We start from the raw sequence: 24,806 nt of genomic DNA on the forward strand, positions 1-24,806 counted from the left end.
ACATTCCATTATCCTCGTTTTGCTTTTGTTGATGTTCATCTTATATCCTCCTTTTAAGACACTGTCCATTCCGTTCAACTGCTCTTCCAAGTCCTTTGCTGTCTCTGACAGAATTACAATGTCATCGGCGAACCTCAAAGTTTTTATTTCTTCTCCGTGAATTTTAATATCTACTCCAAATTTTTCTTTTGTTTCCTTTACTGCTTGATCAATGTACAGATTGAATAACATCGGGGAGAGGCTACAACCCTGTCTCACTCCCTTCCCAACCACTGCTTCCCTTTCATGTCCCTCGACTCTTATAACTGCCATCTGGTTTCTGTACAAATTGTAAATACCCTTACGCTCCCTGTATTTTACCCCTGCCACTTTAGAATTTGAAAGAGAGTATTCCAGTCAACATTGTCAAAAGCTTTCTCTAAGTCCACAAATGCTAGAAACGTAGGTTTGCCTTTTCTTAATCTTTCTTCTAAGATAAGTCGTAAGGTTAGTATTGCCTCACTTGTTCGAACATTTCTTCGGAATCCAAACTGATCTTCCGCAAGGTCCGCTTCTACCAGTTTTTCCATTCGTCTGTAAAGAATTCGTGTTAGTATTTTGCAGCTGTGACTTATTAAACTGATAGTTCGGTAATTTTCACATCTGTCAACACCTGCTTTCTTTGGGATTGGAATTATTATATTCTTCTTGAAGTCTGAGGGTATTTCGCCTGTCTCATAAATCTTGCTCACCAGATGGTAGAGTTTTGTCATAACTGGCTCTCCCAAGGCCGTTAGTAGTTCTAATGGAATGTTGTCTACTCACGGGGCCTTGTTTCGAGTCAGGTCTTTCAGTGCTCTGTCACTCTTCCCGCAGTATCTTATCTCCCATTTCATCTTCATCTGCATCCTCTTCCATTTCCAGTACTCTACATAGAATTTCAAATTCTTTCGAAACTTTGTCTCGCTGACACCTTCCACAAAATAATGAAAGGAAACAGCCGGCCGGGGTGGCCGTGTGTTTCTCGGCACTACAATCTGGAACCACGCGACCGCTACGGTCGCAGGTTCGAATCCTGCCTCGGGCATGGATGTGTGTGATGTCCTTAGGTTAGTTAGGTTTAAGTAGTTCTAAGTTCTAGGGACTGATGACCTTAGAAGTAAAGTCCCATAGTGCTCAGAGCCATTTGAACCATTTGAAAGGAAACAAAGAAAACGAAACATAGTTTCAAACCTCTGCCCCTCCCATCAAAGAGTGAAGTTTCCGCGCATGTCTTCCACAGCCGCTTCAAGAATAAAAAATGGAGAGGCTAATTCACTCTCTCGAGGGACACGTGACAACCTGGGATGTATTCCGGTCGTATTGAAACCCCGTGCCATCAAAATACCTACCCTGGATACGAGCATTAGCCACCGGTTTATTCCCGCGGAACACTGCGCCGCGCTGTAGTTTGATAAATACCAGACGGGAAAATACCCGGAACGGCGACCATTAATTTTCGCAACGGCAAATCCACGCAGGAGGCAGTAAACAATGGCCGGCACGATCGGCACGCGGGTTGCAGCGGCGAGGGAGTTTGTGGGGGAGGAGGGGAGGGGGGTGAGGGAAGCGTCATATTGATGTGAGCCGCGCTAACCGCCAGCTGCCGCAGCTCTCTCAGCACCAACTACGTGATTGCTGAGCTGCGCGCCCGTCATTAATTCATCCTTCACCTGCCGCGCTAATAAAGCATATGCCACAACACTGAACAATAAACGTCGGTTTTCCTAAAGACACTGATGTATAGTATCTTAACATTGACAATTGGTGTCGTGGTATCGGAAACTGGCCGTCACGCAGTTTCAGAGGCTGTCACTGGTATACTTACGATAGCAGTTTGGAACGTTCTCGGAATGGAATACAAAGAAAGGACTTACCTGAGTGAAACTTTTATTTTTCAGTATACTCAAAGGCAGGGCTTCCCAACGCGTGGTCCCCGGACCCCTTACGGGCCCGCCGGCTCTTTCTAGGAGCTCCGCGGCCACCTTTCACCAAATCGTGTAAAATAATGCGTAAAATTATTGAATAAAATGTGAAAATCAAATTCAGAACTTTTTTTTCGTGTGAAAAACGTGTACTTTTACTTCAGGTCGTATTCCCAAGCAGGCTTTGCGGTTCCTAATTGAGAACGCATACACAGAATGAGATTTTCACTCTGCAGCGGAGTGTGCGCTGATATAAAACTTCCTGGCAGATTAAAACTGTGTGCCCGACCGAGACTCGAACTCGGGATCTTTGCCTTTCGCGGGCAAGTGCTCAACCATCTGAGCTACCGAAGCACGACTCACGCCCGGTACTCACAGCTTTACTTCTGCCAGCATCTCGTATCCTACCTTCCAGACTTTACAGAAGCTCTCCTGCGAGTACCGGGCGTGAGTCGTGCTTTGGTAGCTCAGATGGTAGAGCACTTGCCCGCGCAAGGCAAAGGTCCCGAGTACGACTCTCGGTCGGGCACACAGTTTTATTCTGCCAGGAAGTTTCAACGCATACACAGTTTAGTGACGGGGAACGTGGCTTCTCTGATCGACTGTTTCGCAACAATACGGAACTGGAAAACGGCTTTATAAAAGCAGATTTCGAGAATCGATTTTGAAGTGTTTACCTGACCAACTAAAAGGGGAACTGCGACATCGGCTTACGAAATTCGGTTTTGGAAACGTATGTAAACTGGGTGAATGTGTTCCCACACATTGCACAACAGATGTTCAATAGTCCTTTAAAGGGAAAGGGAATTCCTTGGCCTCTTTTCTTTCGTGACGTGTTTGTATCCCGAATCATGGGTCTGCCTCTTTTCTTCACATCCGGGCGAAATGGCCGCGCAACTAAGGCGCCATGTCGTGGATTGCGCGCCCGCTCCCGCCGGAGGTTCGAGTCCTCCCTCGCGCATGTGTGTGTGTGTGTGTGTGTGTGTGTGCGTGTGTGTGTGTGGCCCTTAGCGGAAGTTAGACTTAACTTAATAGTGTGTAAGACTAGGGACTGATGACCTGAGCAGTAAAGTCCCATAGACTTTAAATACATTTGAACACTTTTTTTTGGATTTCACGAAAAACTTCACACACAAACACACACAAGACTGTTACGAAATATGCATGCTCCTTACACAACAGTAGCCAAACAGTGGAAGTGAACAGACCACAAGGGGCAGCTTGTCAACAGCGAACAGTTTGGACGTGACGTTGATTGCTCTTGGAGGAAGGCAGCTCCAACGTGTGAAATGTGAATTACCAAGTAATATTAATCAAACAATAGTGAACAAAGGGAGTAAATCCACTAGTAAGTGTCTGGACACACTAGGAATTCAAATTGGATCGTTAATTTCAAGTTTTTTTCATTCATCTCTAAGCCAGAGACTATTGATACTTCAGGGTGGGGAGGGGAGAGGGGGGGGGGCATTGTGAACATGGCACTTGCATTAAGAAGCTTTCAGTTCCCATGGGTTTCGCTCTGAAATTTAAAGTTACTGTGATCTTGTCTGACTAGGGGTCCGCTATGGATTTTCGACTGAAGAAGGGGTCCATCAGCTGAAAAAGTCGGGAAGCCCTGCTCTAAGGTAACAGAAGTTATGGTATACCTCCAGATATCTTGTCGGACCTTCTTTCTCCCGGCGCTGTGCAGGAGATCGACGAGGCATGGACTCAACAAATCGTTGGAAGTTCTCTGCAGAAATATTAAGCCAAGGCTCCTCTGCAACCGTCCATAACTACGAAAATGTTGCTGGTACAGGATTTTCTACACGAAGTGACCTCTAGATTATGTACCATAAATGGTCGATGGGATTCATGTCGGCCGATCTGGATGGCCAAATAAATCGCTCGACTTGTCCAGAATGTTCTTCAAACCAGTCGGAAAAATTGTGGCCCGGTGACACGTCGCATTGTCATCCATAAGAATTTTATCGTCATCTGTATATGTGCATATCGGTGTCCTATAACATTTGTTATCTCATTTTGGTCTCCTTGTACATTAATTCATTTGGCACAGCGGTGTTCCAATGTCTTGAACCCATCCCGAAAAGTCGGCCGCTGTGGCGAACGGTTCTAGGCACTTCAGTCAGGAACGGTGCTGCTGCTATGGTCGAAGGTTCGAATCCTGCCTCGGGCATGGATGTGTGTGATGTCCTTAGGTCAGTTAGGTTTAAGTAGTTCGAAGTGTAGGCAACTGATGACCTCAGATCTTAAGTCCCATAGTGCTCAGAGCCATTTGAACTATTTTTGAACAATCCAGAAAATTTTAATTCTCCAGGTCTACAAAACATTTCCCAACTTCGGCTTTCAGATCTTCGTTTGAAAAGAATCTCCTCCGATCGAGGAAAATTTTGAGCTTTGTGAAGAGATGGAAGTCTGATGAGCCAAATCAGGCGAATAAGAAGGGTGTGGAGACAAGTCCTATCTTCCTTGCAAAACCGCGTTTTCCACTTGTCTTATGCTGTACTTGGTCCAAGAGATTAATGTTGTAATTTATCGGCAGAATCCCTCTTGCAACCCAAAAAACTCTCGCCGCGACCTTTCCTGCCGATCGTATTGATTTTTCTTCCTTCTTCCTTCCTTCCCCCTTCCTGATGGGGGTGAATTAACATGATTGCATTGCTTTGATTGTTATTTTGCCTCTGGGGTATATAGTGGACCTAAGTAGTAAAAAGTCGTGTTGGTTGTTTTGGAAATGGGTAAAACACTGTTCGAAACTTTCCATTCTGATCCTGTATTAAGAATCGCGGCACCCATCTGGCATATAATTTCCTCATATCTAATTCCACTGCGAAAACGTAGCATGCCCGTTCCGATAAGATGGCATCCCTGTAGCTTCAGCAATATCTCACACTTTCAGTCGGCGATCCCCCAGACCATTTTACCCACATTTGCAATAATTTCTAGGGCACTGGAAGATTTTGGTTGAGTACGACACGGATCAGCATCCATACTGTCCTGACCAAATTGAATATGGAATATGGAATATGAAGGAGCTGAGTTTCCGAAAGCATTCTAAAAATCGGCATGAATTTCCTTTTCTTTCATACCCATCTTTACGAAGCACTTAATCACTATTCGATTTCCAGTTTTTTTCGTCTGGACAAAAACCTAATCGGGAACAACAACAGAGAGAAATCCGCACCACAAATCTTCAACAAGAGCACCCACGCCTCACATGTTAACTCACAAAGGATGAACTATCATTACGATGCCGCTAGCGCTGATATCTGGTGGTGATTATCCGAACTGAGGTGTTTACTCGCACATGATGAACTATCATACGCTGGCGCTAGCGCTGATATCTGGTGGTGATTATCCAAACTTTTCAAAACATCTTGCGCCAACAAGTGCAGAGTACAACAGACTGGACTCTTATTTACAAGATGCCGAGTTCAAAACTCTTTCCTCAAAGCAGTTTTGTCTGACGTCCAAACGGGCACGATCATCGGCTTTCATGCCAAGTGTGGAAGCATTTCCGAAGAGGCTAGGATTTGTAATCTCTTCACGTGCTGCCGTGGTTAAAGTATATCGTGCATGACAAAATGGTGCTATCCAAGACCATTGTCGAGTCGGCTTTGGGGCATCACGGACTATTCCAATGGTTTAAATGGCTCTAATCACTATGAGACGTAACATCTGAGGTCGTCAGTCCCCTAGACTTAGAACTAATTAAACCTAACTAAACCTAAGGACATCACACACATTCATGCCCGAGGCAGGATGCGAACCTGCGACCGTAGCAGCAGCGCGATTCCGGACTGAAGGACCTAGAACCGCTCGGTCACAGCGGCCGGCATCACGGACTGTAGATGACAGGTTTGAATGACGGCTACGGAGATGTGGATGTGTGAATACACGTGCAACTATTGAACAACTGGCCGCCCAGATGAACCAAGGCACTACGAACAATGTCTCCTAAACGCCCGTAGCGAATGTTGCTGCGTAGAGGCCTCCACAGCAGGTGCCTGGTTCATGCACCAATTCTGACTGCTGTTGATCGGCTATGATGGCAGGAATTTGCACACCAATACCGTATGTGCCCAGTGAGTGGCGCCAGGTGGACTTCTCATATGAATTGTTTTTTATGCTCCATCGGACCGATGACTGTTGGTTTGTAAGGCGTGAAACATCTTAAAACAAGCAGCCTGCAACAGCTATTGGGAGGGTCCAGGCGGAGTAGGGAGTGTTATGGTCTGGGGAAAGTCTCCTGGGTGATCTCGTCATTCTGGAGCAACATAAGTATGTATCTACCCTACCAATTCCACCTCTACATCCAATTTAATTTTGCCCGGCATGATGGCATCTACCAGCTGGACAATGCAACGCATCACAGCTCGAGCATATGTGTGTGGTTCGAAGAGCATTGGGATGATTGTATCGTATGTCCATGGTCACCAGACGCCCTGGATTTTAGCCCAATCGAGAATGTGTTGGACTTCCTCGACCTGGCTGTTAGCGCCGTGTATCCTCAACAGATAAGCCTAGCGCAGTTAGCAGGAGCACTGGAGTCACCATGGCTCCGCATCCCTATCAACACCTTCCAGAACCTCATTTACTCTCTTCCTGCCGACCGCGTGGCAAAAGTTATTTATACAGGCTTCTGATAGGTGCTCACATTAATGTGACTGGAAGTGTATATTCTCTTTATCCATCTCTGGAGCGCGGCACAAAAGCGATTTCAGGTGACATGCATTCGATACGTTTTGGAAGGTTTCTGGAGGCATAGCTGCATATATCTATACACTTGTCACGCAGTTGCGGTAAGGTGCTTTGTGGCCTTGTAGATGGCACACAAAAGCATTCCAACTCCAGCCCCACCATTGTAGCATGATTTCACATTTGACGCGGGAAATTATTCTGCTGGAAGATGCCATCGCTGACGGGGAAGGCATCAAGCGTGAAGAGAAGCGGTGTTTCGCAGTAATGTCCACTTAGTCCGCAGCTGTCGTAGTGCCTTCGATTACTGCTAGAGATCCCATGGAAGCCAAGATGAATGTGCCCCACAACATTACACTACCCTTACTGGCCTGCGTCAGCGCCGTGATGCTTGTATTGAAGAGTGTTCACATGGAAGACGGCATTCCTGCATACGGTCATCGTCCTAGCTTCACAAGAATCGTGATTCATACAATCATGTGACACGTTTCCATTGGTCTGCAGTTCGACCTCGATGGTCCCGTGGCCCCTGTAATCTTACTTGATGACGTCGCGCTCAGCTGCGGAGCCTCATATTCAACAGCGCTGGTGTGCTCAAAGACGCTTCCGCCTGCATCAGCACTGTAATCTGTCGTCAAATCTGCAACAGATCACCGCGTATCCTACTTTACGTACAGGGCAAGCCTTCGAGTCCCACGTTCTGTAACGAGGCGAGGACCGTCTTGAACCACTTTGCATAGATGGTCGGGTTAGTAACACACGAACCGCCGACCAACTTGCCCATTCCCAGATGCTGGAGCGTAAGACTCTGCTCTTTGTCAGAATTGAGTTCCCTAGTTGCCATCTGTATCATTGCTAGAATGATTCCTCGTTCTTCTCTGCTCTAGTTTTATACTTTTCTCGCTGTGTCACATGCCCAAAACGCCACCAGGGATATTCAGTCTCGTGGTGGACAGTTTTCATAATAGTTTGATGTTATGATGTACAAGGTGTCCTATAATTGTTGCGACAAAGTTCGAGGGGCTGTACAGGGTGTCTTGTGGAACAAGTCGAGGATAGGAACCCGTGTCCGGAGACGTCATCCAAAGACTCTACAGGATGTTGTAGTTATCTGTGCCGGCGCCTGTCACTAGACCACCCTTTCTGCAGAAAACGTGACTTCGAACGCTCATAAACTGTAGGCGGAACGAGTCGCAAGGTTGTGTGTTACTGCATTGATTGCGACTGATTGCCACGAACGCCAGTGGAGGAGATACACCTAGATGTTGCGTAGAATGGCCTTGTCTCCTATGTATTCGATGCTCTGATGCCTAGATGGATGACAGTCGCAGTGGCCGAGCGCTTCTAGGCTCTACAGTCTAGAACCGCGTTATCGCTACGGTCACAGGTTCGAATCCTGGCTCGGGCATGGATGTGTGTGATGTCCTTAGGTTAGTTAGGTTTAAGTAGTTCTAAGTTCTAGGGGACTGATGACCTCAGACGTTAAGTACCATAGTGCTCAGAGTCATTTGAACCATTTGATGATAGTCTCTGACGCAGGTTTCCACCTGCAATTTATTTTGCTCCTGTATCCTGAAAAGCAATTCGGATTTCAGAGGGTCGGAGGAGAAAAATAAACTACAATAGGAAACCCATGTCTGAAACTGTCGCCGACCGAAGTGGCCGAGCGCTTCTAGGCGCTTCAGTCTGGAAGCGCGCGTCCACTACGGTCCCAGGTTCGAATCCTGCCTCGGGCATGGATGTGTGTGATATCCTTATGTTAGTTAGGTTTAAGTAGTTCTAAGTTCTAGGGGACTGATGAACTTAGATGTTAAGTCCCATAGTGCTCAGAGCCATTTTTGAAACTGTCATCCACTGAGGCAATGCGCATCACATTCATAGGAGACAGGGCGTTCCTATGCAGCAGCTAGCCCCGTCCTCTCCACTGGCGATTGTGGCAATCAGTCGTGATCAGTGAATAACAAACAAAAATGCAAGACATTCCGCCTACGGTCCTTTGCTGCCGAACCTAGTGACAGGAGCGTCGTTGGATGATGTTTCTGGTCATGGGTTCCTATCGTCGATATATTCCTCAAGACACCCACTACAGCCCCTATACCTTCTTAGAGGCAGGTCGTGAAAATGAGCGCTGTTCGAAAATAGTAGGCATAAAAAAAGGAGATATTAAGTCACTCACACAGTTTGTAGAAACTGTGGATGATCAGAGAATAAACTCTTGCTTTGGGCGCCTTTATACGTGGCACAAATGTACACAGTGTAACAAGACAGTTTCAGTCTGCACTGCTAAACGTAAATCTCCAACTGACACTTTCAAACACAGGACATGCTCCTCGTCCTCAGCCAACGCAATACGTTGATAGACATTTCCTGAAAATTTTAAATTTTAACGTACATTACTGGCCATTAAAATTGCTACACCACGAAGGTGATATGCAAATGATTAGCTTTTGAGAGCATTCACACAAGGTTGGCGCCGGTGGCTGAACCTACAACGTGCTGACATGAGGAAAGTTTCCAACCGATTTCTCATACACAAACAGCAGTTGACCGGCGTTGCCTGGTGAAACGTTGTTGTGATGCATCGTGTAAGGAGGACAAATGCGTACCATCACGTTTTTCCGGCTTTTATAAAGGTCGGATTGTGGCCTATCGCGATTGCGGTTTATCGTATCGCGACACTGCTGCTCGCGTTGGTCGAGGTCCACTGACTGTTAGCAGAATATGGAATCGGTGGGTTCAGGAGGGTAATACGGAACGCCGTGCTGGATCCCAACGGCTTCGTATCAGTAGCAGTCGAGATGACAGGCATCTTATCCGCACGGCTGTAACGGATCGTGCAGCCACGTCTCGATCCCTGAGTCAACAGATGGGGACATTTGCAAGAGAATAACCATCTGCACGAACAGTTCAACGACGTTTGCAGCAGCATGGACTGTCAGCTCGGACACCATGGCTGCGGTTACCCTTGACGCTGTATCGCAGACATGAGCGCCTGCGATGCTGTTCTCAACGACGAATCTGGGTGCACGAATGGCAAAACGTCATTTTTTCGAATGAACCCAGGTTCTGTTTACAGCATCATGATGGTCTCATGTGTGTTTGGCGACATCGCGGTGAACGCACATTGGAAGCGTATATTCATTAACGACATAATGGCGTATCACCCGGCGTGATGGTATGGGGTGCCATTGGTTACACGTTTCGGCCACCTCTCGTTCGCACTGACGGCACTTTGAACAGTGGACGTTACATTTCAGATGTGTTACGACCCGTGGCTCTACCCTTTATTCGATCCCTGCGAAACCCTACATCTCAGCAGGATAATGCACAACCACATGTCTCAGGTCCTGTACGGACCTTTCTGGATACAGAAAATGTTCGGCTGCTGCCCTGGCCAGCACATTCTCGAGATCTATCACCAATTGAAAACGTCTGATCAATGGTGGCAGAGCAACTGGCTCGTCACAATATGCCAGTCACTGCTCTTGATGAACTGTATTATCGTGTTGAAGCTGCATGGGCAGCTGTACCTGTACACGCCATCCAAGCTCTGTTTGACTCAATGCCGAGGCGTATCAAGGTCGTTATTGCGGTCAGAGGTGGTTGTTCTGGGTACTGATTTCTCAGGATCTATGCCCCCAAATTGCTTGAAAATGTAATCACATGTCAGTTCTAGTACAATATATTTGTCCAATGAATACCCGTTTATCATCTGCATTTCTTCCTAGTGTAGCAGTTTTAACGGCCAGTAGTGTATAATGAAAATTGTAAATTTTAACGTATTATCCAAGCGTATAAGCGATGTATTAATTACAAATATGTACGTGTGAAAGAACGCTGCGAGGTAGCTATCTCTGAGGCAGAGTATGTGTAACAAAGGGCTTACGTTAGATCGTGCAGAGGTAGGCAGTTGTTCTCAGGAGGAGCAGGTGGAGCGCGCTAGAGACTGGTAGTGTTTGTTGCGAAGCTACGGAGACGGCAGTTGCCTAGTACTAAATGGTCAGTGTAATAATTTAAGTGCTGTGTATTATTGACTTAATGGAAGAAATAAAATTTGAGGTGAAATTAATTAAGAAAATGCTGCAAATATTATCATGAAACTTTGATGAACAAACTTTCTACATATTGTTAATCGATCTACAATAACGTAATCAATATTGGTGTAATTATGCGCTTTTACTGTAGAATGAATTCGAATGAGACCAACTTTGTATGTAGCCGCAAGTTTTTTTATTGTATTCTTTGTAAAGAGCATTTGTTTGCGTAAATATAATTTTTCTGAAATGGCTTAACAACTGCAAGTCAGTTTCACAACATAGTAAGATCTTGAAGTAAGATATTACTGTTAGTCTTCTCAGTCATGTTCCGCCTCCCAATTCCAAGTCTTTTTTATTTAAACTAATTCTATATGTGTCTCAGTGAAATACCTTGCGTTTTTGTTTTTGCAAATGTAGTTAGTTTACTGTCCGCAGCTCCAGTCTTGAGGTAGCGTTCTCGTTCCCCGCGAACGAGGTCCCGGGTTCGATTTACGTCGGGGTCAGGGATTTTCCCTGCAACGAGATGACTGGGGGTTGTTGTGTTGTCTTTATCATCATCATTCATCCTCATTACGGTCGGAGGAAGGCAATGGCAAATCACCTCCACAAGAACCTAGCCTAGTCGGCGGTGCGGGTCTCCCGCATCGTTTCCTACGCCCCTCGGAGTATGGGACCTCATCACCTCATCATCAGTTGGTTTAGTAGAGCTGAGAGCAGAGAAACACGTCATCCAAGGCGACAGCAATAGGAGGTAAGAAATTTATTTCACACAGTTCGTGGATTTTCGCACAGGGACCAAAATGGTTCAAATGGCTCTGAACACTATGGGACTTAACATCTGAGGTCATCAATCCCCTAGAACTTGGAACCTAACTAACCTAAGGACATCACACACATCCATGCCTGAGGCAGGATTCGAACCTGCGACCGTAGTGGTCGCGCAGTTCCAAACTGAAGCATCTAGAACCGCTCGGCCACTCCGGTCGGCTTGACCTCCAATTTGTCATTATCGCGCACAGGTTTTAATTAGTGTGGGTTTACTGGTATTCCTTTCTTGCTAGTAGACAGATTATTTAAAACAGGGCCAGGTAAATATACAGATACACGTAATCAGATACGCAGTCAGCACACTGTTCTTCGTTAGAAATAAACATCAACCTTACATTAGCCATAAACGTTTCAAAGTGTTGACGGTAATCTAATAAATGGTTGCAGGCACTAGCCATCTACAACTGCAGTATAGGCAAGCACTCGCTGCACAGGAGGCGTTCCAGATTGCACCAACTGAAGAAAATGTAATCGAGCCCGATATCCCGATTGAATTTACAAGAAGGGGTGAGTTTAAAATGTGTGCAGAGGAAAGTGCGACAGACACTTGCGAATCGTTTTCTAGCAGAGCAGAGCGACGGGGGGCGGGGATCTCACAACTCCGCGGCGCGGTGTGGGTTTCCAATTCCAGATCGGAGCCGCGACCGGGGAGGGCACTCGGACCCCGAGGGCGCCGGCCGGCCCGCGGGTGTTTGTGCTGACGCGCGAGTGGCGAACTTCGGCGCCGGCAACTTGCCGCCACGGGGCGCTGTGGCGTCCCCACAGACGCGCCGCTTGCCGGCTCATGAAAATCAATGATGGCCGCCGGGGGCGCCGCGTCTCGAGGTGGAGGTGGCAGCGGCCCACCAGGTATTTACGACCGCCCGTCCTCGGCGGATTCGGCGCTCCGAGCCGGCCCTGACGGGGGGCGCTGAAATGCCACACACGGCGCCGTCGCCGCTGCAGCCTGCTACGCAGGTGGCACTTTGACACTCCTGACATGAAACGCAACTCGCCTACAGAACTGCGAAGTTCGATATCTACAGTACATTCATATGGCGTATCATAATCCTTTACTGTATTATTATATGATAGCGGAACAAACACTGGTAGCAGTTACTTCTGTAAAATATCTGGGAGTATGCGTACGGAACGATTTGAGGTGGAATGATCACATAAAATTAATTGTTGGTAAGGCGTGTGCCAGGTTGAGATTCATTGGGAGAGTTATTAGAAGCCGGCCGTTCTGGCCGAGCGGCTCTAGGCGCTTCAGTCTGAAACCGCGCGGCCGCTACGGTCGCAGGTTCAAATCCTGCCTCGGGCATGGATGTGTGAGATGTCCTTAGGTTAGTGAGCTTTAAGTAGTTCTAAGTTCTAGGGGACTGATGACCTCAGAAGTTAAGTCCCATAGTGCTCAGAGCCATTTGAACCATTTTTGAAGTCCTTAGAAAATGTAGTCCATCAACAAAGGAGGTCTCTTACAAAACACTCGTTCGACCTATACTTGAGTATTGCTCAGCAGTGTGAGATCCGTACCACGTCGGATGACAGAGGAGATAGGGAAGATCCAGAGAAGAGCGGCGCGTTTCGTCACAGGGTTATTTGATAAGCGTGATAGCGTTACGGAGATGTTAAGCAAACTCAAGTGGCAGACTCTGCAAGAGAGGCGCTCTGCATCGCGGTGTAACTTGCTGTCCATGTTTCAGGAGGGTGCGTTTCTGGATGAGGTATTGAATATATTGCTGCAGCTTACTTATACCTCCCGAGGAGGTCACGAATGTAAAAGTACAGGGATTCGAGCGCGCACGGAGGCTTTCCGGCAGTCGTTCTTCCCGCGAACCATACGCGACTGGAACAGGAAAGGGAGGTAATGACAGTGGCACGTATAGTGCCCTCCGCCGCACACCGTTGGGTGGCTTGCGGAGTAGATGTGTAGATATAGAATTACCAACGCAAAAAGACACAGATGAAAATGTACCATAACATTGGGTTGTCGCATACCTTCGTTCGCCTTTCGTTAAGTGCAATCACAAAGAACGCTTGGGACGACGCCACCCCACAGCACACCTACGGCAGAGTGGTTGCCGGCCTGTCTGCTTACACACTTCACAATCAGGGTCGTGCACAGTATAACTACTTGAACCTAACTAACCTCCGAGAGTACGCCGCAGTGCCGCAACACGACGTTCCATGGACTCGACTAATGTCTGAAGTAGTGCTGAAGGGAACTGACACCATGAATCCTGCAGGACAATCCGTAAATCCGTAACAGTAGTAGGGGAGATCCCCTCCGAACAGCACGTTGCAAGATCTCCCAGATGTGCTCAATAGTGTTCATGTCTGGGGAGTTTGGTGGCCAGTGGACCGCTCGGTTTGAGGGGTCATGTCACGGACTGCGATGACCCTCCCGCCGGAGGTTAGAATTCTGTCTCGGGCATGGATGTCTGTGTGTTGTTCTTAGCATAGGTTAGTTTTAGTTTAAGTAGTGTGTAAGTCTACGTACCGATGACCTAAGCAGTTTGGTCCCTTAGGAATTCGTACACATTTCAACATTTTGGTGGCCAGCGGTAGTGTTTAAACTCAGAGGAGTGTTCCTGGAGCCACTCTGTAGCAATTCTGGACGTATGGCGTGTCGCATTATCCTGCTGAATTGCCCAAGTCTGTCGGAATGCACAATGGACATGAATGGATGCAGGTGATCAGATAGGATCCTTAAGTATGTGTCAAAAATGGTTCTAATGGCTCTGAGCACTATTGTACTTAACATCTGAGGTCTTCAGTCCCCTAGACTTAGAACTGTTTGAACCTAACTAACCTCAGGACATCACACACATCCATGCCCGAGCCAGGATTCGAACCTTCGACCGAAGCAGCAACGCGGTTCGGGACTGAACCGTCTAGAACCGCTCGGCCACAACGGCCGGCTAAGTATTTATCATCTGTCAGACTCGTATCTAGAAGTATCACGGGTCCCATATCACTTCAACTGCACAAGCACCACAGTCGTCCGACGAGGTAATATGTTTCCAGTCATCAACAGTCCAATGCAGGTGTTGACGGGTCCAGGAGAGGCGTAAATCTTTGTGTCGTGCAGTCATCAAAGGTAACACGAGGGGGCCTTCGGCTGCGAAAGCCCATATCGATGATGTTTTGTTGAATGGTTCGTACGCTGACATTTGTTGGTGGTCCGGCATTGAAATCTGGAGCAATTTTGGGAAGGGTTGCACTTCTGTCACGTTGAACTATTCTCTTCAGGTATCGGTGGTCCCGTTCATGCAGCATCTTTACCGACCGCTGCGATGCAAGGAATTTGATGTTTTACCGGATTCCTGATATTCACGGTACGTTCATGAAATGGTCCTACGGGAAAATCCGACTTCATCGACACGTCGGAGATGCTGGGTCCCTTCGCTCGTCCCGCGATTATAACACCACGTTCAAACTCACTTAAATCATGATACCCTGCCATTGTAGCAGCGGTAATCGATTTAACAACTGCGCCAGACACTTGATATCTTATACAGGCGTTGCCGACCGCAGCGCCGTATTCTCCCTGTTTACAAATCTCTGTATTTGAGTAGGCATGCCTATACCAGTTTCTTTGGCGTTTCAATGTAAAAAATGCTAGTCAGTTTTGTAAACAAACTATTTATTTCCCACAGTGCACACCTTTACTGTCCACAATATACTGCCATTTCTCTGGAAACTTATAACTGCCATTATTACAAAATGTGGAGGTTATCAGGTTGATTAACTCTTCGATGTTCAGTCTGAAGTCATCCAAGAAAGTGAGCCGTTTGTCACTCAGGAGATGGAAGTCTAAATGGGCAATGTCTGCCGAATACGGCAGTTGGGCTAACACAGCCCACACAGCCCACTCAAAGGAACGCAGTTTTTGAAGGATAACATAGAGGTATGTGGTCTGGCGTTGTCGTGATGAAAGACAAGTGTGCAAAATCTGGTCGCTTCTAATCAGTGGCTGCCTTGAGACGATCCAGCTGTGGGATTCGAACCTGCGACCGTAGTGGTCGCGCGGTTCCTGACTGACGCGCCTAGAACCGCTCGGCCACACCGGCCGGCTCTCGAAAGTGATAGTCTCATTTGGAAGAAGATTGTGATACAGGATCCCTTTGCGATCCCACCACGTGCACAGCAGAACTTTCTAAGATGCTGACCTGGTTTAGAATGCGACAGTGGTGCGTAACCGTCTTGTGCCACGATTTACTCTTTCAGGCGTTGTTGTACACAATCCACTTCTCATCTCCAGTTACCAAACGTTCCATAAAAGGAATATTCTGATTGTGTCTCAATAAGGAGCCACAGACGGACATGCGCTGCATCGAACTCGCTTCAGTCAGTTCATAAGGAATCTACACATCCTTAATATTTTCTTAACCGAGCTTCTTCAACTTCCTGGCTACAGCAGCATGAGCTACACGGTTTGCCAATACCAACACCTGCGTTGTCATTCATCTATTATTGACTGTAAACTCACCAAGCCATTCGACGTATGTAACCATTGGCCGCCAAATAGAAGTTTGTCTGTTAGGGCGAAACTCCCAGCTCGAAATCGACTAAAACAATGCTGAGCTGCTCACGCCGTTACTGCATCGTCCATGAATACAGCAAAAATCTTCTGCCGGAACAGTGAGGCGGTTTTCCCCTTACGGTAGCAAAACTTCAAAAAGTTTCGTAAATGTTCCGCCCTGCGTTCTGTAGCTTGTAAACACGCTGCTTTTACTGTGCTCCATCCAGCGCCAGCCAGCCCCCCCCCCCCCCCTCCCCCCCACACACACTGACATATCCAGTGATCCAGTGATGCGTCGGGTTGTCTACCTCGTAGGTGCGGTTACGCAACTGTTTTACCCTGGAGGGCAAGGCGGGAGCAAGCTTTACAGGCGTTGTAGTTGGGACGCGTAAGCAACACGAACGAACTTGTGAAACAACCTAATAGAAGCAAATATGTTCCACTAAACACGTATTCAAATACAGAGATATGTTAATAGGCAGAATACGATGCTGCGGTCGTCAATGCCTATACAAGACAACAAGTATCTGGTGCACTTGCTAGATCGGTTATTACAGCAACAATGACATGTTATCAAGATGTAAGTGAGTTTGAGCGTGGTGTTATAGTCAACGCACGTACGATGGGATACAGCATTTACGAGGTAGCGATGAAGTTGAGATTTTTCCGTACTATCATTTCACGAGTGTACCGCGAATATCAGGAATCTGGTAAAACGTCAACTCTCCGACATCGATGAGGCCGGAAAAATATCGTGCAAGGACGGGACCAACGACGATTGACGAGAATCGTTAAACGTGACAGAAGTGCAACCCTTCCGCAAATTCCTGCAGCTTTCAGTGCTGGGTCATCAACAAGTGTCAGCGTGCAAACCATTCCACGAAACATCATCGATATGAGCTTTCGGAGCCGAAGGCCCACTCGTGTACCCTTGATGACTGCACGACACAAAGCTTTACGCCTTGCATGAGACCGTCAACACCGACATTGGACTGTTGACGGCTAGAAACGTGTTTCCTGGTCGGAGGAGTCTCGCCTTTCAAATTGTTTCGAGCGGATGGACGTGTATGAGTATGAAGAAAATCTCGTGAATCTATGGACCCTGCATGTCAGCAGGGGACTGTTCAAGCTGGAGAAGGCTCTGTGACGATGTGGGGTGCGTGCAGTTGGAGTGATATGGGGCTCCTGATACGTCTAGATACGACTTTGACAGGTGGCACGTACGCAAGCATTCTGTCTGATCACCTGCATCGATTCATGTCCATTGAGCATTCCGACGGACTTGGGCAATTCAAGCAGGATAATTCGACCCCCAGACGTCACGAATTGCTACAGAGTGGCTCCAGGAACACTCTGCCGAGTTTAAACGCTTCCGCTGACCGCTAGACTCCCTAGACATGGACATTATTGGGCATATCTGGGATGCGTTGCAACGTGCTTTTCAGAAGAGATCTCCACCCCCAATACTGTTACGGATTTATGGACAGCCCTGCAGGATCCATGGTGTCAGGTCCCTCCAGCACAACGTCAGATATTAGTCGATTCCATGTCACGTTGTGTTGCGCCACTTCTGCGTGCTCGTTGGGGGCCTACATGATATGAGACAGGTGCACCAGTTTCTCTGGCTCTTCAGTGCATGACTAAAGTCGGGCCGTGGTTATTAATTACAGTCACTGTGCCAAGAACCGCAGCGTACAATAAACAGAAAGCAGATTAAGGCACAAGCACAGGCTACATAGATACGATTACAGTGCAGAGATCGTAGATTAGCAGAGTTTTGCGTTTCATGTACCAGAGTTTCGTTCTACCGCACCGTCGTGAACGGTGCAACTTAGCTGTAAAGAGTGGCAGCAAGGAGTGACAAGGTGCAGGTACTTAGAAGCGGGAAGTACAGACGTCCATGGTGCAAGAGGTCAGAGAAGGAAGTGAGCGCCAACCGATTATCTTGACCATCAAGTGCATCAGGCGAGTCGAGTAAACTTTTTGTGAACGGCAAGTCAGAACAAGGAAAGGGGAAAGTTGTCATCAGGCATTGTCCATTTTGATGCCAATGCTTGGGCGGCCGCACACAGCAACTGCAACGAAGACACTCCTGCAGCGTTTTCGATGGGAAATGTGTAATCACCCACCATGCATACCATACGGACATGTCCGAAAGAACAGACACCACTGATGACCTGCAGCCGCCTAGAACGAAATTAGAATTATGTATTAATCCCTTCAGCTGCTGACGGGTGTTGCTATATATGAACGGGGACAGGTAAAAATGTGTGCCCAGACCGGGACTCGAACTTGGAATCTCCTGCTCACATAGCGGACGTTCTGTCCATCTGAGCCACCGAGGGAACAGAGGATAGTGTGACTGTAGGGACTATCTCGTTCACGCCTCCCGCGAGACCCACATTCTCACCTTATATGTCCACACACTACATTCGTAGTCTTCCACGAGTAATGAGTGTGTTGGGCAGGGACACTACGAATGTACTGTGTGGACATATAAACCGAGAATGTGTGTCTCGCAAGAGACGTAGTCCCTGCTGTCGCACTATTCTGTGTGCCCTCGGTGGCTCAGATGGACAGAGCGTCTGCCGTGTAAGCAGGAGATCCCGGGTTCGAGTCCCGGTCGGGGCACTCATTTTCACCTGTCCTCATTGATACATATCAACGCCCGCCAGCAGCTGAATGTATTAATATTTAATTCTAATTTTGCCTTCTACGACAGCGGTATTGGAAAAATTGTATCACAATATGACCAGTTCCTAAATCGGACCGACGACTATATACAGAAGTACCTGTAAGGTGTGGCCAAATCTTGCAAATAAAATGTTTTTAATTTTCACGGTGGTCTCCATTTCAAGAATGATCGGACGCTGAAAAAGAAAAAAGCTCTGGTAATTGCGAATGTGTCGCTACTACGCACCATAGACTTCAGGATGAACTGTTGACCAAGTTAAACCAACGGCCCTGCCGCAGTGGTGACATTGATTTCCGTCAGATAAACGAAGTTGAGAGCTGTCGGTCTTGGCTAGCACTTGGACAGGGCACCGTCTGGGTCTGCCGAGTGTTGTTAGCAAGCGGGATGCACTCAGCCCTTGTAAGGCCAATTAAGGAGAAGTAGCTACACCGGTGAAGAAAACTGACAATAGCCGGGAGAGCGGTGTGCCGACCACATGCCCATCCGCATCCCGTGACGCCTGAGCGCTCAGGATGACACGGCGGCCGGTCGGTATCGTTGGGTCGTTCAAGGCCTGTCCAGACGGTGTTTGTTTCTATTGACCAAGTTAATAGAAATGTGTTTGAAATATAAAATTTTCCATTATATTCACATCTAAATGGGCCCAAATTTCATCCATGGCTTACTTCAAAAAGAACTACAGGGTAGTCAAAGGAAACTGCTCAGAGAAATATTTCATGCACCTTAAGACAGGCAACCCAACTTCCATTAACAAGGCCCAGGGTGGATGATGTATTGAAATATCTTCCCATACCAGATTTATTTTGCCTATTCCAGAAAGTACTGCTACGGCAATTTACGTTGGAATTTATTTTATAATTGTTGCTATTTGAGGCTGTCTACCACACACTTGTATGCAGTACTGCACTCGTTTCTACAGTGGGTTTAACCGTTTGACTATCATCTCTATTTCAAAAACATTAATGTATGGTTATTTTAATTAATGTCTTCGGCCGAAGAGGTAGCAGACACAAGATTGTTCATCAGTACCGCCAGGTTTTCAGGAGACGAATGCGCAAAAACTGGAAGACAAACTAAAAACAGACACACATCAGCGGAACAGAGTGTCTCTCCAAATATGTTACTTCTCTATATGGGCTTCATTTGTGATGACGCAAACGTCAAATCGTGGGTGAACGTCGTTGATGTGATGTGTCTGGGAAAGGACGAGGGCAGCGCACTTGGCGAATCCGGTAAATAGGTTGCCTCTCTGCAGGTGCGAACTAATTCGATGTGACAAAATGGAGACGATGCTTATCAACGAAACTTGAGAACAGTACAACCTACAGATGCAATATGTAATTATAATATTTGTACTAGCCATTAATAGTCTTCCCTTTACCAGTGGGACATTGATAGACAGCAACAACATGCAGCAGTTCTCTGATAATCTATCGTGGGACACACGTCCCGATGGTAGTCAAAAGGTTAAGTACACCTGTTAATCACCTTACGCTTGAGAAAACTGTACAATTCGCGGCTCGAGTTGTGCAACTGTATCACCGAGAGTGCCACAAACCCCCTTTTGGCATGACCTACCAGACAGAAATATCCAAAATTGAAGTTAGTTGATCTTGGAGGTGAAGGAATAGGTCTTGTTCATCTTGTCCAATATTAGCTGTATCGATGCTGTACATGTCGTCTTACATCAGCAGCAAAATTTGACGGTCCTGATCATGTATCTACGATATTCCCTAACGATGGGCCATGGCTGAAATTGAAGCCGACTTAAACGTGGGTTTAACAGCAAATCTGCCACTTCAAATGCATTTCAGCTAACTAGAACAATATTTGCACTGCAGGCGATGTGCTGTCAGCATAGGCATTCACGTCGGTCGTCTGCTGCTATAGCCCATTAACGCCAGATTTCGTCACACTGTCCTAACGAACACGTTCATCGTACGTCCCACATTGATTTCTGCAGTTATTTTGCGCGGTGTTGCTTGTCTGTTGGCACTGACAACTCTACGCAAACGCTACTGCTCTCGGTCGATAAGTGAAGGCACTTGGCCACTATGTTGCCTGTGGTGATAGGTAAGGCTTGAAATGTGGAAGTCCCAGCATTCTATTGACACGGCCAGCCTCGGAATATTGAGTTCCCTAAAAATATCCTAAGTGGAATGTCCCGTGGGTCTCGCTCCAGCTACCAGTCCTTGTTCAAGGTATGTTAAATCCCGTCGTGTGGTTATCGTCACGTCAGAAAACTTTTCATATGACTCACCTAAATGTAAATGGCTGCTCCGTTATACCCCGTGTACGCGATACTATCACCATCAGTATACGTACATCGCTATCCCATGACATTTGTCACGTCACTGTATAGTAAGTGAATATAATTTCTACATCTACATCTACATTCATACTCCGCAATCCACCATACGGTGCTTGGCGGAGGGTACCTCGTACCACAACTAGCATCCTCTCCCCCTGTTCCACTCCCAAACAGAACGAGGGAAAAACTACTGCCTACATGCCTCTGTACGAGCCCTAATCTCTCTTATCTTATCTTTGTGGTCTTTCCGCGAAATGTAAGTTGGCGGCAGTAAAATTGTACTGCAGTCAGCCTCAAACGCTGGTTCTCTAAATTTCCTCAGTAGCGATTCCCGAAAAGAACGCCTCCTTTCCTCTAGAGACTCCCACCCGAGTTCCTGAAACATTTCCGCAACAGTCGCGTGATGATCAAACCTACCAGTAACAAATCTAGCAGCCCGCCTCTGAATTGCTTCTATGTCGTCCCTCAATCCGCCCTGGTAGGGATCCCAAACGCTCGGGCAGTACTCAAGAATAGGTTGTATTAGTGTTTTATAAGCGGTCTCCTTTACAGATGACCCACATCTTCCCAAAATTCTACCAATGAACCGAAGACGACTATCCGCCTTTCCCACAACTGCCATTACATGCTTGTCCCACTTCATGTCGCTCTGCAATGTTACGCCCAAATATTTAATCGACGTAACTGTGTCAAGCGCTACACTACTAATGGATTATTCAAACATTACAGGATTCTTTTTCCTATTCCTCTGAATTAATGTACATTTATCTATATTTAGAGTTAGCTGCCATTCTTTACACCTATCACAAATCCTGTCGAAGTCATCTTGTATCCTCCTACAGTCACTCAACGACGACACCTTTCCGTACACCACAGCATCATCAGCAAACAGCCGCACATCGCTACCCACCCTATCCAAAAGATCATTTATGTAGACAGAAAACAACAGCGGACCTACCACACTTCCCTGGGGCACTCCAGATGATACCCTCACCTCCGATGAACACTCACTATCGAGGACATTCGTATGAAACCTGACGTAAGCTACATTTTATTTTTTAGGGACGATACTTTCGGCACAAAAATACAATCGAATTGAAAGTCTCATTAACAGTTAGCGGATAATACTCGTACATTTAGGAATGCTTTGCTGTGCTGGAGTTGTTAGAGTAAAAAAATAAACCTTCATTAAACAACTTTAACAGCGCTGCTTGATTCTTCAGCACCCAGCGGAGACAGGCTGTAGCCACAGTAGATATGTCACTCAAGGCCGTGGCAGCCACTTAAAGTGCGTGTCTGCTACGACGTGGGTAATGCGTGGAAGGCAGCCAGGGCACTTGTCTCAGAGAAGGAACGACGCTGGCGGAAGAATTTAACGACGCTCCTTGCCGAAAAAGCTTATCCCATACTCTTGACACGACCACTCTGCCAGTCTGAAATGCGGATGTGAAACGAGAACTAGGAAAGGTAACGAGAGGCCGTGACTACTCGTAGTGACTTACAGCAGCCTTACGAACTTGGAGTAAACAACAGGCAGGAATCCGGGACACACACAAATAATAAATCTCATCTTGAGATGTTTAATACCCACTCTTAGATAAAGGCCTTTTCTAGAAAAGTGGTTCTCAACTTGGGGGATAATTACGCCTGAGGAATTTTTTGGAGGATAAAACCAAAAGAATTCCGTTGTGACTCAGACACGAACCTATTTTTAAAATATCGTTATTACTATCCTAAAATTGTAAGAGGTTAAAATTTGAATGCGTAAGACCAACAATTATCTTTTTTTTCTCATATGCGTGGCAAAATCTGGTGTAGGTTATAGCTAGCGAAACGACTGCTTGAACAGAGTCCTCTTCAGGTATCAACCATCCGACATGCACACTTTGTGCCTTGTACCGCGCATCTATGATGGAAAACTAAGACACGTACCAAATGCTAAATATATCAGGAAAATTTCTCCTCCAAGTAAGTTCCCGCAATGGACCAGCAACTGTTTCATTACGCACTTCGAAACTGATAAACGAACTATCTGATAGCACAGTATAACAACACCACTGTGCGCAGCTCGTGGTCGTGCGGTAGCGTTCTCGCTTCCCACGCCCGGGTTCCCGGGTTCGATTCCCGTCGGGGTCAGGGATTTTCTCTGCCTCGTGATGACTGGGTGTTGTGTGATGTCCTTAGGTTAGTTAGGTTTAAGTAGTTCTAAGTTCTACGGGACTGATGACCATAGATGTTAAGTCCCATAGTGCTCAGAACCATTCGAACCATTTTCGCCAACACCACTCCCCCTAATGCCAACCATAGTGCTGTTCACGGTATTATTATTATTATTATTACTGGCAGTGCTCACACAGAGAGTATTAGAAGACTGAAGTCTTTCAGTTTCTGCTACTTCAGATGTAAAGAGTTTATAATGCAAAACACTCTTTATTACACTGAAAATATCGCTACACTATCAAGACTCGATAGTTAACGATTCCAGTCCATACCAGGCCGCCGTAAACTGTGGAGCACACCAAGAGAATAATCGAGATTGTATTGTATTGTATGGAACTGGGGACCTAGAAACGACGGAGAGGCTTCGACCCCACCGTAGCCCGCAGTGTTACACAACCCCACAACAGGCTACAGCAGTCCACTCACCCCACCGCCGCCCGATACCGAATCCATAGTTATTATGCGGCTCGGTTGCCACCGATACTAAGTTGATGCAAAACGAATTATCATATCTTACAGTACGTCAGTCCCACCCTGTCATCATTTTTAATTAGTTACAGAGTCGGTTCCAGTCCCATTATCACACGGATCACGTCGGTATTTGAATTACTATGTGGCAGTGCGATTTTTTCACGATTATCTGGGAAGAGTACGTAAGTACGACGACGAATATCATTGTTCCTGTCAGTTTGTCATGCACCATTCCTCCACAAATTTAACTAAACTTTATGGCCGGCCGCGGTGGTCTCGCGGTTCTAGGCGCGCAGTCCGGAACCGTGCGACTGCTACGGTCGCAGGTTCGAATCCTGCCTCGGGCATGGATATGTGTGATGTCCTTAGGTTAGTTAGGTTTAAGTAGTTCTAAGTTCTAGGGGACTAATGACCACAGCAGTTGAGTCTCATAGTGCTCAGAGCCATTTGAACCATTTTTTTGAACTAAACTTTACCCATGATTTGGATTCTGATTGCCTTCTCATTTCCACTTCTCCGCAACCACAAATATGCAGTCGGTTTAGTTACACTATTAGCCAGAACATTATGATCACCGACCTACTATCAATATAAACTCGCCAAGCGATAGCACCGTCACCTGGCGAGGAATGAGTGCTAGACACACGCACGATGCATGTAGCATCAGTGAGCGTGCTGTCCGTGTGTAGAATAGGGAAGGCGAGCTATCTGAGTTTGTCTCAGGGCAGATTTTGATGGCCCCGAGGCTCGGTACGAGCATTTCGGAAACTGTCCTACTCATGGGGTGTTCGAGGTGTGCTGTGGGGTGTTCAACACGTGGCGAAACCTTGTTGGAAATACGTCCGGACGTTGTGGGGTTGGGCAGCCATCCTTCATTACAGATGTCGAATGCCGTAGGCTGGGCAGAATGGTAAAACATGACAGGTGGTGAACTGTGGCGGAACTAACATCAGACTTCAATGCTGGGCAGCGCGCAAGTGTGTCTGAACACACCGTGGATCGAACACTCCCAACATTGGGTGTCCACAACCGACGATCCACGCATGTTACCACCTCGACATGGGCCAGTACAAATGAAGTGGGCACGTGACTATAT

General features: G+C 46.9%; 1 protein-coding gene and 1 non-coding gene across 2 annotated transcripts in view; one reads left to right on the forward strand and one right to left on the reverse strand.

The window, feature by feature from the left end:
* LOC126338336 (synaptic vesicular amine transporter) overlaps nt 1-24,806 on the reverse strand; it is a 711,171-nt gene that overhangs the window by 443,772 nt on the left and 242,593 nt on the right. The gene's annotated exons all lie outside the window — the stretch shown is intronic.
* On the forward strand, nt 18,570-18,644 carry Trnat-ugu (transfer RNA threonine (anticodon UGU)). Its single transcript has one exon. It is a non-coding gene; the product is annotated as a tRNA-Thr (tRNA).

This window comes from Schistocerca gregaria, chromosome 1 (genome assembly GCF_023897955.1).
Source record: "Schistocerca gregaria isolate iqSchGreg1 chromosome 1, iqSchGreg1.2, whole genome shotgun sequence".
NCBI lineage: Eukaryota > Metazoa > Arthropoda > Insecta > Orthoptera > Acrididae > Schistocerca > Schistocerca gregaria.